This window comes from Homalodisca vitripennis, chromosome X, assembly GCF_021130785.1.
Source record: "Homalodisca vitripennis isolate AUS2020 chromosome X, UT_GWSS_2.1, whole genome shotgun sequence".
Taxonomy (NCBI): domain Eukaryota; kingdom Metazoa; phylum Arthropoda; class Insecta; order Hemiptera; family Cicadellidae; genus Homalodisca; species Homalodisca vitripennis.
The window spans coordinates 76828268-76845398 of NC_060215.1; the positions used below are offsets into that span (position 1 = coordinate 76828268).

At 31.5% G+C, this 17131-nt stretch overlaps 1 long non-coding RNA gene across 1 annotated transcript; it reads left to right on the forward strand.

The window, feature by feature from the left end:
* Positions 1-437: 437 nt before the first annotated feature.
* LOC124369231 lies at positions 438-15002 on the forward strand. The gene is made up of 2 exons (XR_006923053.1): positions 438-875; positions 2506-15002. It is a non-coding gene; the product is annotated as an uncharacterized LOC124369231 (long non-coding RNA).
* Positions 15003-17131: the final 2129 nt, after the last annotated feature.

The following is a 17131-nucleotide window of genomic DNA, read 5'->3' on the forward strand; positions in this document are numbered from 1 at the left end:
TTGTATTTGATATACTAGGTTGAAAAATCTCAGATGTTCTGCAAAGCAAAATTGGATAAATAATTTATACCAAAGTATCAAAAGATTCAAATAAATTAGTAGTTAACGACAATGAAAATTTGTATGAGTAACAACTTAAATCAATTTGGAAAACATCTGCAACCAAACAAACATAATATACATCTCCTTAACCAAGCATGTTTGCACAGTCAGCAGGCCTGCAGTTTTTCAAATCAAGATCTGAGTATGCAATGCACAAAAATTGCGAGTGGGGTTCAATTATTTATATTTAACAACTATTAAATGCACTTTAATGCACCCATTTTGTTTGCTTGAATGTCATTTTAACAATTTATCACATAAATATGAGAAGACAATAATTATTTAGTTAAAAATCTTGTTACTTTAAAAATTTATTGACATATTTAAACTATCTAAAAACGTAATAAACTGTCTAGTTTAAATCAATTCCGCCCTTTTGGGGATTGATTTAAAATATATTACTTAAAATTCCATCCGGATTCTTAGACCTGACCTGACACACTCGTGGGAAATGAATGTGGCATCATTGGTAGAGTTAAATTCTCTACTGATAACAATTCAGTTACAACCAATGCCACAACACTTTCTTATTAGCTTTTTTATTCACATTATAGGATTAAATATGATAATACTGTAAATGCAAGAACACTAATATACAAAAGCAGCTTAGTTATTACAAATGTACAGATAATATTTTAATACAGAAATATTTAAAAATTAACCTTCAGCTAGCAATTGTAGAACAGCCTTATTGTACTGGTTTGTTTTACAGCAATGCGTCAAAGGAGCATGATTGGCTAGAGTTTTCATTTTTACCTGGGAATCACCTATGGGTAAGATAAGCTTCTTGTGGTTCATACATGTTTAAATGATAGATTGTACCACAAACTCGTAACTAGTACAAGATTGTATAAAGATGTAGTTACTTACATATTTCATTTTAAATCTTAGTTTCACATAATCTGCGACGTATCACCAAATACATGACAAACTCATGCCCATGACAAAAAGATATTACTACACCATCTAAATACATAATCTATGAGTAAGGTTTGTTTGCAATTTACACATTTTTAAATATGAGAAATATGACATTATAATCATATTTAATTTTACTGATGAAATAGCAATCCTATAGACTAATTATTAGTTCAGTAAATATGTTCTTCTTAAATGAAATACCAATGTAAGTGTTATAATTAAAAAATACAATCATTGTTACAATATAGTAATTTACTAAATTTTATTTAAGAGATATATTGTGAAGATACCTAATACCGAGTCATTTCTTAAAATTCTATATAAAAAATTACAAAAATTGCATCAAAATGTCCACATTTTGTGGTATAATTATTTTCCTGCATTCTTTGTAATACGCTGGCATATGTAATTGATATTCCGTCTTGGTCTGCATAAATATTACCCCAAAATCAAATTTTTATATTTTACACCTAGTGCACACACCGTACAGTTGGTTTACTCAGGTAAAACCCATGGTAACCTCTAATATAATAAAGTCAGTACCTGAAGTTCACGTTTTTGAACGAATAGCAGAGTATAATAGTCCCAGACAATATTAATATGACGACAGGCCCCATACACGGCATGTTTCTCACATTAATGTGAAAACCCTTTGATGCATGGGTTCCGATGCAAGTGTCCTATGAGACTTTAAGCACACATGTCAAATCTCTTCCTTTACAATATTAAAATCACATAGATTTTAGTTTCAAGGCACTTCATGAAACTCCATAGCTGTACTAAAAAGCATGATTAAGGATATTAAGGAAAAGCATGATGCATGTGTTGTTAACAACTTTTGTTGTCTCTCATGTATGTCTTTATAATTCTGAAAGTCTACCATCAGACTTTAAAAGGTACCTGGATCTAAAACGCAAAATCTTACAACTGAAGGAGCGCAAAATACAGTGTCTTCCAAATTCCCTTACTCACTCAGATATTTATGCTAGCTCTTTTAGTTTGATTTATGAATTAGTACAAACCATAAGAAGAAATACATATACTACTTGTAACACGTACACGTACATGTACATATTAAACATATATACATACCGGAACTTGAACTGGATTCCTCATTTGCCCAGTAAGAATGCTACAATTACCACAGAGACCTTACTTTTTGTTATTAAATTATTTTGTATGCGCGTACACACACACACACACACACACACACACACACACACACACACACACACACACACACACACACAAGGAAATGAGATAAACTAATTTTAAGGGCAAATAATAGTGTTATTTAAAGTTATACAAATAAATAAACAAATCCATATTGAATAGCAACTAAAACACACATCTGAACTGCTCACTTAATCACTGGTATTGTCCAGTCCTGGTAAACAACAATAGTGTGTACTGGAGATGGTACTATAGTGTATCTCTGTACTGTACTGGAGTACTTACAGTAATTACGTAATTATGTTGCAGCACAAGCCCTGCTGTAACGATACAAGGACCTGTGTCTTCACCTCAAGTCCTAATCTCGGCTTCTCAACACAGAAACACAACCAGCTCCTGTATCATTGTTTGTATGAGGTGTGTGTTCGCTGTTTTCCTCATCAAGAAGTAATGATACTTCTCTATTGGGTTAAATTAACCAGTAAGCTAACATTATTTTCCATAGGAGGATTTAGACCATTGTTATTCAGGTTATGTATGGGTTTTTTTGCCACTTATCATATCAATTCACTCGTGTATATTTTCTGTAAATAAAGCTATGAAACACAAGTATTAATGTATATACTTGTATATACTTATACATAAATATTTTTGCTTAGAATTTTAGTTATTCGAATTTGATACTTAAATTGTAATTAAAGAAAAAACTCAAAAAATACTATAGGCTTGCTAGTTAACCAGTTGTTTTCAATTGCATTACCTGCGATTTCAAGTGTTCTTAAAAGCTGTTAGCAAGCAAGTAATATTTTTGCTTTCCTAATTGAAATATCTCACACTCTTTGCATTTTGAGCCAGTCTTTCATATGTATGTTTGCTGCAAAATGTGATGAGCTTGTACATCAGCTGCACTAAACATGACTCGGCTTGACTTTCTATCACCTCAAGAATTATATGCATTGAATACTTTAAAGATCTAAAATGATTTAATAACAATTAAGAGGTGATAAATAAATTTATTTGATGGATTAATAATTCTTTTGCGTTTAAAATAGTAGCTGTATTGCTCAATATTTTTACACCTGCTCACTACTGTTGCAAACAAAAAACTACGTGTTAAAACTTTTGTTAATAATAAATTGAATTTTTTAATAATTTTCCCAAATATCAGAATTGTTTATTGTTTTGAGTATTCAAGTAATATGTAAATACTATCGCACAATGTACTCACAGAGTTACTGACAGATCTGTGAATTACCTAGGCTTATCAATCCTCTCCTTGACGTGTTAACTTTAATATTAACGGTCAGATTCATAGTATTAGTGTATCTAGACTGTACACACGTACCACAGCACGCTTCGCTACATCACACAAAGCGCAGTTATAATCTGGGTTTTAATGACTTATCTACCATTGCAGATATACTGTCCATGCATCAAAACAACACAATCACTTTGTGTAAAATAAACTGTATCTGTACTTACATATACTGAATGTACAGATTATAGTTTTTTACCTACACCCACATGAATTAAATTTGCCTACTTTCAGTTTTCACTGAGTTTCTCACAAGAAAATATTAAAATTTTAAAACTCTCTCAGTAAGAATAAAAAATGTCATCATTGTCATCTGTGCAGAGCAATCTTTTATGTATAAATCCTAAGTTAATATAAACAATAGTATTTAAAATTCACGGCTGACTATCTGAAGTAATATTAAACTTTGGTAATGTAATTTCTGAACCTACATCTATTTTCTACAGCCATAAATTCCAACATGGAGGTTTTGAAAGTGAACAGCCTTTCAACAGTGCACTGTAAGAAAAACAATCTGTGCAGTTGGACTTTTGGAAACTTTTTCTGCAACTGGCAATCTTCAATCAAAATTTGTAAAAATTAAAATAAAAGAACTTACATAATAATGTAGATTTGAATAAAAACAACAGAGTATTTCTGCGGTGTTGCCACAAATTTCAGAAGTTGATTACTTACTCCAAAATAAGTAAAATGTTCCGTAAATATGTGTCTTGGGTTTGCCATCTGTTTATATGTGTTTTGAGTTACATCATCGTATTATTTTATTTATTAGTCTTACTAAAACCTGACTTAGATAAAAGAATAAAGGAAATATTTTAACTAGTTTCAAAATAGTGACTTTTACATGCACTTTTACATCAAGTTGCCCGAAAGAAGTAGCAAGAAAGTCATATGATGCATAAGAAGTACCTAAAATGACAAAACATTTGGTATTTCATTTATTTAACTCTGTATGATAAGTTCCCTAGCTTTTGAACCAAGAACTTTGACACACTTGTTTAGTAGAAATTTTTTACTTATTTTGGTGTAAGTATTCACCTCCTGAAGTTTGGTGTAATGTCATGTATATACTCTGGAAATATATTCAAATGGAGAAAAAGTATAAGTCTTTTTTAAATAATAGTTGGAATGTTATGTAATATATTTGTGCTTGATTATACAATTATTTTTGGATTTTGGTCCAAATTTTTTTGGACAGTATATGTGTTATTGGAGATACTAATCGTTCTACTGAATTTAAAAAAAGTATTTTGAGGAGAATTTGTTTAAATGGAAAATAATGAGGGGTGCTTCATAATTAAATTAATCTTCTTAAAGGGTTCTGGCACAATATCCTTCTCAGTCTCATTGTAGATATCCCATTTGTTCAGGAGGGCTGACATTTCCTGTTCTTTATCTTAAAATAGAATTAAACAAAACTTAAAATAGTAGTCCTGGGGGGATATCAACAAAAATGTGTCAATGTACATGTCTAACCATTAAGTTCGATCCCTTCCAAAAGTAGTACATAAATTCTACATTTCACAGAAATCTGTTGATTCAAGTAATTTTCTAATGTCAAGGACCATATGTAGATATGTTAAACAACACTTTTATATACATAGAAAAGTACAAAGATCTAAAACTTCATCAATAGATTTGATCTCCTTTGTATTTTTCTTGAGAAGTTTATAACATTTATCAAACTTAAATATTCCTTTGAGAGCTGACTACTTCTGATTCACATGTTATCATGTAATTACAATTAGAAGTGATAAAAGTGTTTAAACAGGTTTCATTATCAAACTTTCAAATAGCATAGAAAGCTATCACCATTTCTCTTGCAGACCACATCTAAAAATTAACAGTGTTCTCCTTTTTTACCAATACTGGTATACACACTATATTTTTTTAGTTATTCATTATCAGGAAAGAATAGACGATTTGTAGATTCAGAGAGCATAGGGATCAAGAAACAAGAAATATTCTTAAATTTTCAAAAATTTCTCAGGGTACAGTCATTTGATCCTAGGCACTCATGGAATACTCCATATCTGTCTTTCTTCGCCCAGGTACATCAAAGAATACCTAACAGGGCAAACATGTTTATATAAAATATAAAAATTAGATCTAGCATTGAATATCAATATATACCATTTCAGTCCTTGAAATCCCAAGTCTACCCTCCAAAAAAAGGAAATAAATATTCATTAAAATTGGTTTAGGTGTTTAGGCAGGTACAGATTTTTATTAAATAAAAGTACGCTTTCCAGAAAATAATGTAATAGATTTTACTTTTAAAAAGGTATTATTTCAATTCGTTGTCAACCTCATAGGAGTGTTGCCATCTCTTTTGCAGTAATCATTAGTGATAAAAGGTGGGCAATTAATATATTATAATATTATATTGTCAAGGTTGTGAGAGTAACAAAGGAAGTTTGGCTCTTCCTTTGGCACTAAGTCATCAAAGCTGTGATAGTGATAAAGAAAATTTTCTGGGAGAAATAGTGGTATTTCACTTTATTGCTTTTACCTAAAGTCTGTGGTAGTGATTAAAAAGGTACAATTGCTTCTGTACCGCATAATTTTTTTGTGTATCATTAAATGTACAGTACTACCAATATTTGCACTTGTTCTACTTTCCACATCCTCACTCAAGTTTACAGCTTTAGGAGATGAATAGACGGTTAAAAGTGATCGGTATCTACATATCAATAACATGAAACTAGCCATAACGATAACAAAATAACTAAAAATCTTTTTTTCAGTTTTTGTAAAGTAACTTATTATTATTTATTATTTATTTTAAACAAATAAATTTTTTCATTTACTTAAATAATTTTTATACCGTTAAAAGTACTCAAATTTTATTTTTAACCATTCAAAACAAAGCTGTACAAACTATCTATTATATTTATATGTACCAACATAAAAAAATTGAATGGATTAAAAAGAGTGTGGGATGAATAGTTGTGGCTTCAGCACATGGCTAACTTTCCCTATTACAGCAGCGAACACACATTGGCTTTGCTTTGCTAACATGGCATTTGAATCTGACCAACCATTTCATCTTCATATTGTTACTTACACATTTTTTAAACTTAGACTAACGCTGTGCACGTTCATGCACGATGCACATTACCCCTGTATAGCGCGACCTTGTACAGTCAGTCCAAAAATCATGCTCAAGGAACAAATATTTTAGTTCTAGAAAATACAGTTAAGTTTGAATTGCATATTTTATCATATTGTTGTAGATGACATATTCATGGTTATTATTTCCTTGCTTTTAAGTTAAGTATAACAGTGTCGAACTTCATGTTAATGTGAAACTTCAACCCTTCTCGTATATAGTCATTAACATTTCTATTGTTTTTTGTTTTTGTTTTTTTTTGGCCTAAATAAGGTGTACCAATTTGTTAGAATGTATTAGAACAGCTTTTCTATATATGCTGTACCATATAATATTAATCTATTGTATAACTATTATTAATAATAATAATAAGAATAGCACATTCAAGCTGAATAGTACAGTTAGGCATATTCTTGTAATGATATGTGACTTGTCCACTAAAATGAGTTAACAACAAAACTGCATCAAACTTTATTTTAATCTCAGTTAATTTTCATCCTTCATCATTTTAGTAACATCTGAGATATAAAGGAATCCAGCAATTTCATTTTAAATTATTCAATCAAGTTCCAAAATAAATCTCTTGTCAGAAAATGATCTTTAATATTCAAACATACCACAGTGGTTAGTTCTACACCATCAAATAAATCTGCTTATAGTTATTGTTTCACAAAATATGTTTTATTCACTATTGTATTACAAACAAACATTTACTGTAAACCTGTCAGATGGGATTTTCATATTAGTATAAATAAGCATATAAAATAAAATATATTTAGTAAAGAAAGAAATACTTGGAAAAGAATTTGAAGATGATGGCAGTTTATGATAGTCATCGTCAGTATCAATTAATTTCACCATTTTTATATTTATGAACATCAGATTCTGAAGTTTAGTAGGACCCAAACCCTGAGTTGAGTGTGAGTGTTAGACCTAGTGTGTCAAATATTTCTGCATTTTTGTAACTGTCGCGGTCATCTCAAGTGGCCCAGATTTAATGAGTTCTTTAAAGCTGCCTATTAGAAATTCCTCAGTATTATCAACGTCTAAAATCTAGGAATAGTAAAATTCCAGTCTACAGTCAAAATCAGTTTCCAGTATTGTTGAAAGTTCTTATAAAGTGGCCTTTCTGTGGGTTCCAACACTACTGCGAGAGTAGGCCATTCAATATATCTTCGATGAGCAAATGATTGAGATTCTTTGATTGTTTTCAAATCATATGTAATCATCAAATATAGCTTAATAAATTCCTTAATTTAGCAAAATACAATCTAGTGTATCAAGATTTGATTTTAAAATAATACTGACCTAAAGTTTTGATTAGTGAGATGAAGTGCACCTCACTACCCCGGGTATTCTTTCCAACACAACATGGAAAAATGAAATGAAAAGTAAATTTAAAACTAGGAATTAGGTTCTGTATGCTCTTTGTGGATTACTATAATTAAGACTGCCTATGAGTCGTTCAGTAGCTGTGGTTATGGTATCTGAGATTTTGGTCCAAGAATCAGATTTTGGACCTAATAAAGTCTACTGCGTCAAGAAAATGTCAATAATTTTCAGTATACTAGTAGACAACAATAATCAAGTAGACAAAGTGCCAAATCAAAGATAAGCAATTTGACTGATAAAAACTCCAAATCAATCAAGCAGGATGCCTAATCAGAACTACCTAACCAGGTTTAAACCTAGTTAATGTCACTATGATATTGTTACCACCATTATCAAATGATTCAGCATGTTACAAGTATTGAAACTGAAGAATAAGGTCAAACTGAAAACTTAAGATCAGTTACAATTATTTTCATGTAACTTATATGTAGCTGAATATGAGTTTCAAAAGCCAGTAATTATAATTTTGGGCATGTGATCTTTTAATATGTTGTTTTAGAAGTATACTGTATGATATCACAAATGTGAGTCACTGCATGTCACACAAAGTGGTGTTTTACTTACTGCTACCAAAGACTTATTTCCTTTCAGGAATTCTGATCTAGTAGTTTTCTTTGAAAATGTTTGTGACAATTTAGAAGTACAGGAAGACAAGAACATCTCAAACTCTTACAATTACTTATCTCTGTTTGCCTCATCTAATGTTTGTGTTACAACTATAAACCTACTTTTGAGAAAACTTACTTGATGAAACATTACATCCTGATGATGGAAGCTTTTCATGTTCCAACCTATCACTTAAATGAATTAAAGGTGTACTGTAGTTGTATTCCAGGGCTGAAAAATATTATTTTCGAGGCCTGAACTAGTTTCCCCCATTATATTTATGTATTGAATAAATTTGTAATAGCTTCATTGAGGTTACGATTTCCTAGGTCTCAGGCTTAAAAACTAAGGTCAAATCAACTTCTACTCTGGCAGTATTTTACTTATCATGGATGATAGTGTCCAACGCTTGAGATCAAAATCTATAGTGTAAGTTGGTTGAAGTATTCTGCCCCTGAGCACATTTCATTCAGAGATTATTTAGGACTATACCACCAACTTTCATCTTGTAACACTACTGATATACTTCCCTACCCTTTCCACCATTCTGCTGCTGAGGCTTTTAAATAGATGGTTGTACTGTTTATCATGGATAATAAACATTTTAAAGCTGAGGAAGTATTTTAAGTGTCGTAAGTGGTTTTCAGACCTATTAATTATTGCTTAAAGGAGAGCATTCTTAGGAGGAAAGAGGAAAGTTAATGTCCATGGTGATTATTCCTCTATCCTAGCTGTCAATAATGATTTATAGACAACACTATTTTTTGAAGTATTCACCCCTTCCCCCACAATCAAATCTTTTTAGGTTTTTATCATTTTTTATTTGTTTTAAAGTTATTAAATTTATTAGTGAAAATTCCTTAATGCTTCATATTTTGATTCACTCTTTGAAGATGAACAACCTGACTGATCTTAATTGTAGTTTCCTCAAACAAACCCATCAAAATTTGCAGCCACACAAACATGATCAGATAAAGATTAATCTGGTGAAGAAAGAAATCTTCTCTAGACATATAAGTTGTTTCATGATCTGTTTAATTCTTTTTCATGTGGCAACTTCCTGAGTTGGTTGGAGTATACCTGTGAAAGGAATTTCATGAGTTGAGAAATGTATGCATGGTAATGATGTACTAGCACAAAATATAGCTTTGTGTTCAGGGGTACCTTTCACATGAGTGATCCTTTTATTCTTCCCTCCTTTGATGTGAATCAGTAATTAGATTTACTATCAGTGCAGTACATTTTAAAATTTTAATTTGATCAACGATGACTTTTGCAAGGTTTTACGGTACTTGAAAATAGTATATAAGCAGTAACTGTGTAACACTAATAGTGTAGGAACCAAGAGCCAATTTACATTGTATAAAGGTGCATATACATTAGAAGCAAGCTTGGGTAAATAAACTGGTGGTGCATGCTTGTGCAAGCTTGCCTAATCAGTGCTGTGGTCACTCTAGAAGCAAGCAAATGAAAGTCGCTCCCAACAGTCAGTTGAAACGCAGCTGTCGGATGATGAAGACATTGTGCTTGACAATGATGTTTTAAATTTTTTGGGGTTAGATATGGAAAAAGTTAGAAAAGAGCGGGTGAATGAATATTTTTGGACCGAAATGATAATAAGGAGTATGCTTGTTTTTTTCTAAACCTATTTCAGCAACTAGATAAGTTTCATGAATATTTTAGGATGATGCCCAGACACATTCTATTACATCTTGGAAAGAATAACACGAAAAAATAATAAAGCATTCCAATTTCAGAAAATATGTAAGGCCTGAAGAAAAACTTATGGTTACTTCAACTTATGTATATAGCAACTCGAGACAAATTTCAAGCAACTATAAAATGTAGTAGATAATACGCTGTCACTACTCCAAAACCAACTGAACAGTAGCAAGCTCGCCAGAAAAACAAATCTATTTGTTTCCTGATCAGGAGTAGACAAGCATGTGCAAGCGTGAACTAGCGAGTGGTGAGCACTGACAAGTTGCCGCTTGTTTCCAACACTTCTCTTCAATTTTGTTTCTACAAGCAAGCTTACACCACCAGATTACTTCTAATGTATACACGTCCTAAGCACACAATTTAGTTTTTCCTCAAATTGATAGATAAATTTGTTTTGAAAAGAAATAGATCTTCAGCTGCACTAGCTTTGGTGGGATTCAAATGGGAGGGTATCAAACGGGTTGGGTTAAAAACTTGAAATGATACTTTTTTCTCTAATATAATGCTACTTTTTTCAAATATAATCGTACTTTTTTAACTTGACAAATTGATTGACAGACAAGTAAATGAATGTTAAATCAGTGTCAGCTAACCATATACTGACCTTAATATGTTGACTTTTAATATGTCTCTTTATCTATTTTGGTGATGGTGATATAATTATTGTTTATATGTTAATAGTACCTAGCTTGTAGATCTTTCAAGCTAGGAAAATATGATTTAAGGAAAAATTATCACTTCATATTTTTAACACTTTTGATACCACCATCCCATTTCGACTAGTGTGGCTGAAAACTGATTGCTTTCTTAGGAAACATTCCTCTATTGATTTCAAGGAAAGCCAGGTTGTGTGCTTGTGCAGTGCAAGTTGGCTCTCAGCTCTTGTACTGTATGTAACTCTCACACTCAGCTTGTACTAAGTAAGATCTAACTTTTGCAAGTGTTCCATGGGCATTCAGACAATTTTAGATACGGTGTGGAGTAGGGATGAATGAGAACCTCACTTAACCCTTATAAAACCACAAACATAATGTTCCTAATGTTAGAGGCTACCAGTAGCAATCAACGCAAAGTACTTACTTTGTCCTCTACCCAGAGGGTTAAATTTTAAATAAAAATAATTTTTGCTGCCACCCTATACAGTTTTCTTGCTCCTTTGTAAATTCAGTTTTTTTATTTAAGAAATTAACTATGCAAGGGTGCTGACTAATTCCTAGGATGATTAAATTACTGTTTGATGTGAACATAAAGAAGTATATAAACTCATTTTATAGTTCTTAGTTGTTTGAATGTAAGAAAATATTGAGAGAAGTATTAACCAAGTTTTGAATAAAGGAAAAGGTTTTTTTTTAATACTATTGTTAGAAAGTTTAACTCTGAAAATCAAGTCAATCTTGAATGGAAACTGCTCAATACTTGGAAACATAAGAATCTCTCTCAGGCAAAGTAATTAAAGTTCTCAAGATCCAACATTTACAGATTAATAGTATTTTATTAGGGTTTTCTATTTAATATGGAATTTAATTTATCAATATTCACTTTTTTAGTAATATTGCACCAATAATTTTTAGTATGGCAATAACATAATTAATTATAAAGTCTTATTTACCACCAGTTTCATCTCAATGACTGCAAAAGTTGATTACTTTAGGTTATTTAGTACATAAAATATGTTTAGCGCTTTCATTGATTAAATCCAATTGCAGTTAAAATTTAGTAATTTAACAAAAATTACATATTCCTTGTTAGAGATACAAAGTGACTTCCAAACTTTGAATGCAGTTACTACTTAAAAAAGATTTAGTTAAACTAATTTGAACACATTATCCATATTGATTATTATCTTGTTAATATCACTGTAACAATATATTACTAATTTATGATTTTATTATAGATGCTTAACAATGCATATATTTACTCAAAAATTGTTCTTTACCTTGCAAACTATGTGAAGTTATGAGTAAAATATTTGAGATAGGATGAATCTCTTGAAAGTATTTTCTACTTTAAAGTGGAGAGACTCATGAGCAGAAACTATTGTAAATCTTGACCTCTATATTCCTTGCAAGGACCAGTAAATAGGCTGGCCCACTCCTTCCCCTCAATAATATACAGCATATTTAAAATTGTATAAAATGAAAGCTTAGTAGAAGTAGTAATCCGTGAGAATGGACTAGCTTCTAGTTCAACATTCCTAATTCAAAACCATACTTTTTTATACTTTGTTATTGATTATTTTACTTCACGCTGTTGAATGTTCTGGCAAACAAATTCATAGTCATTGCATTTAACGGAAATTAAAATTAAGTCATACAGACAAATACAATAAGCATGAAATTTCCAAAATTAACTTGAGTTAGACATTTTGTATTGGACGTACTTGTTACTATCATTTCCAACTGATAAGCATAAAATTAGATACTTCATCGATAAAAAAGTTATTAAACTTTAAGATATTTTTTAGACATATAAAGTGAATTTAAAACAATATAAATATATATTTTACTCAACATAGTTTGGTTAAAAATGTTTTTGTCCTCACCTCCCTTCTAACTGAAGCGTAGATTTTTCCCTAACTTCCTAATTGTGTTCGCAACATCACATCTTATTCTGTTTGTTTGTCAAAGTCTATATTTCTTATCCACAATGAAAATCAGCTTGTTTCACAATACAGTCTCTTGGTTGTTTCACTAACTGTGTTATTTACTTTAAACTGTTTGTTCTTGTATTTTTCACTTAAGAATTCGTATATGAGTCTCCAGTACCTCCTACATGTTGCTACTATCCATGTCAGCAGCATTTCTGTATATTGTTTGTTGTTATTGTTAGAAGTTTAGTATATAACTCTATATGTATGATAACAGTGTTAGATTTAATTTGTTTTAACTTTTTCAATTAAATCTATGATTTACATACAGCATTTTAGGTTCTGACTGTTATGTTTCTATTAGTTTTTAAGAATCGTGAGAACCTTTTTCTTCAAGGTAAGCCCCTGTTACACGTTGTCGGATTTCAACATGTTTGTTAATTAACGTTCATCTTAACGTCTATAGTTAACATTTGTTAGTTCTTTTAACAATAACTCCTGAATCATTCTGTTCATATAATAAGCAAAGGTTAATGCATTTTTGTTATAAATTGTTTTTATAACTTTTTTAACATCTTTTCATCTTTTATACTACAATAAAATGGTTAATCTACATTTATGCATATAGTCTATTTAACCTAACTTCAATATTTGTAATTTAGTATCACACAAAAGTAAAAGTACTACTCCAATACTGAATTTAAGTTGAATAAATAACAATATACTTTTTGTTTGTATATCAACCATTTTATTCTTCCTCTACAATCTCAAGATGGCTTTATATTATGGATACAGATAATCCTAATTATAAGACATTTATCACGGATAATTCTTTTCTGTTATGGGCTTCCCAGGGGTTTTCTCCTTTCAAGTCTTCCACACTATCTATGACACCTATTTCCACTGATCTATAGTTATTGTTCTACTTAGTAGGACCCCACCTACATTTTTTAATTTTATTTTGTTACAAAGATCAATGAGATGGGTGCAGCTATACGCAATGAATATAATATATAATCTTTTTTAATAATTTCAAACAATAAGCTGTTGTTGTGTTATAATTCATTTAAAAATAAACTTAATGGCTCAGCCATTTTTCCAATAAAATCATATTAAAAGTACAATAGTGACAAAGGTATATTGTCATGTTAAGAATGTGTGAACATATTTGTCATGACAATTTAACTGTCCAATAATACTTAGATAATTAGAAGTCTCATATTAGTAAAAGCAGAAATGGCTGGATAAGCACAATCTTCTCAACTCCGCAAGACTCAGTACAAAACAATAACTTCATCAGTTAATATTAAAATGCACTTGCAGTGAGTATTATTATTTTATTTTAAGTAGTACTTTGTTTTGGCTGGTATCTGACTTTTTATTGAACCAAATGCAGGTATTTTAAATTGATGTTAAATAATCACTTACTGTTAAACTGTTTATTGTACATTGTGCTATTGTTGTTCTTTAAGTGATGAGTAACATATCAACATTAGTAATTAACATTCATGTAATGTACAGCATATTGGTTACGCTTTTCAATCTGTGTTTATATTTATTTGATGTTTTTAATGTAGATGATAAAAGTTGTTTGTTACTGACGACTTAAGCATATAACATTCTCAGCTATGTATGTTCTTATTGAGTTGACTTTTTGAATCCTTTATGTTGATACATGTTATTAAATGGCCTTTAATGGAGATGTATATCTGTTCAATAAACACTTTAAAAATTTATTGTATAACATGTTTAAAAGTTTTCCTTTAGATGTATTACCTATACGTTGCTTGGATAGTCTATTACTATAATTTAAATTTGTTCCAGTTTAGTACACATTAGTGTTAAGAATGTTTATAAAGCCTAAATGTATTTTTGTAAAGCAAGTTTATCAAAGTATATTTGTATTGTAATATTTATCCAAGACATAAAGTGTATAGACATTACCATCCTTTCTGGTGACAATACTCGTTCCTTGAGGGTGATTCCAAATGGACTCTTTGCTTTTGATTGTTAAGTTTTTGTTAATACTAAATATTGTTGTTTTGTTGGAATAATAAAGTTAGAAATCAAAATGGTTGTTTATTTCATAGTTACCTTGAAAAGGAAGGAACTAATTAAAATGAAAAATGAAATGGAATGAAACTTTGCTTTATTAGACACAGTTAGGACTACACAGTCCTTTTTTCCATATATCCTCAGTAAAATGTATCCTATTAAAGACACAATAGAAATTAATTGAATAAAATAACATACATATAAACAGCTTACTAATAACAGAACTTCAAATAATAATTTTATATGTAAGGTCAGTATGTATAATAGCGAAAAATAAAGCATAATAATACATTAAACTAATCTTACAACATACTGATTTAAGAATTAGTAATAAATTAGTAAAGTATCCATCCATTTAAATCATTCACACATTTATGCCCTTGGTGATCAAAACTACATCGTACTGTCACTCTACAACATTTCCCTAGCCTCTGCCCTTAACGAAGAGCGCATGTTAAGATATCTGATGTCATCCAGAATTGCATTCCATAGTCAGAAGGCAGTAACAGTGAAAAATGTACTGAAGAAACTGGGATAGGTAGGAATGGATGGATAGATCGTGGCCACGGGGAGATAGATTTCTACCTGTGTCAGTTCCTGACGGGGCATGGTTACTTTAGGAAGTACCTCTACAGGATGGAAAAAGTCAGGTCGCCTCGGTGTACTTACTGCCCAGAGGAGGATGATGATGTTCATCACACCTTCTTCGCTTGCGGGCGCTTCACCGAGGCCAGGCGAACGCTCGCCACCACAGTTGGCGATGTTTCGGCAGACACCATTGTGGAGATGATGCTGCAGAGTGAGGACACATGGAATGGCAGCCACCACTCATGTACATGCGATCCTTCGTCAGAAGCTTGAAGACGGATGCCTGGCTGACCCCTAGCTTCCGAAACAAGTAGTTTTGTCCTGGATGGGACATAAGACACACGGACCAGACAAGATGTCATCCGAAAGGGTTCTGGCCTGGGTCCTCTGTGGCCCGTAGGGGGTTTAGTGGGTAGTCCGCAAGGGAGTCCCACACTCTGTGCGCAAATGCTCTATGTAAAAAAAAGGGAATGGATGGAAGAGATGCTCCCCTATGAGTAGATCGTTAACTGATGTTGGAAATTAAATTAAACCTTTTAAGCACATAAGTAGGTAATTTAGTAGTGTATATAGCATAAAGAAGAACAAGAATATGATAGTTCTTACATTTTCATTACAATAGTTGTTGAAAAAAGAATTTTCTTGAATACCCCGTCTTAAATAGAAAATAAATCTGATTCAATAGTTTTGAGCTATTTCTAGTCTGTCTGAAAGCTCTACACTCATGTCACTTTACACAATGTTTATGATAGCAGTTAAAATTTGGACAATCAGGGTCTTTACCAGCATAGTTTTTACATTAAGGGGTAAAAATAGAACAAAACTAAGATAGAATAGAACAAAAATAGAAAACAAAACAAATAGAACAAAATAGAACAAAGACAATGAATACCAGCAAAGACCCAAATACATGTCACAACCACCTGATTAATCCAACGCAAGTATTTTTTTTTTTTCATAATTAATCTAAGGTTCTTTATCACAATATTGAACCTACACTAGGTACAACAAATACTGATGTGTTACTTTCATATGGGCAACCCAGGAGTGACACATCAGTGATTGCAAATGTTGAGTTATTGAGGTATTGAGGGTGGACAATAGGTCTACTCCGGATGACTGTTGAACTAGATGGATCTCGCTTAGTATTAAAGGCTGTTGCTAGCTTAAAAATGAGGTAGTACCTTACCCTACCGGCTTTGACTGGAAGAGGCTGGAACAGAGCTAGCCTCTCCTACTTCCCAGGTGACAACTGAGATATAAGCCTGCTATCCCTCCCCATGGGATCTTGACAAGAGACAGCCTCTACCATCAACCTTACCCATCCTAATATCCTGTCACTCTGGAAGCAAGTGCAAAGGTCCTTTTAGGGCTAAGTGCAATGAAGGATTTTCTCAGCTTTTATGCTGTGGTAAGAAATGTTTAAGGATCATCACTTTGTTAATACTTTTTTATTATTGGTAGTTATATCTAGCTATGGTTGGTATATACAGGGTGTTCACAAAATTAATTTTCTCTTTTGATAGGCATCAGCAATTTTACATAAGTTGTACAAATT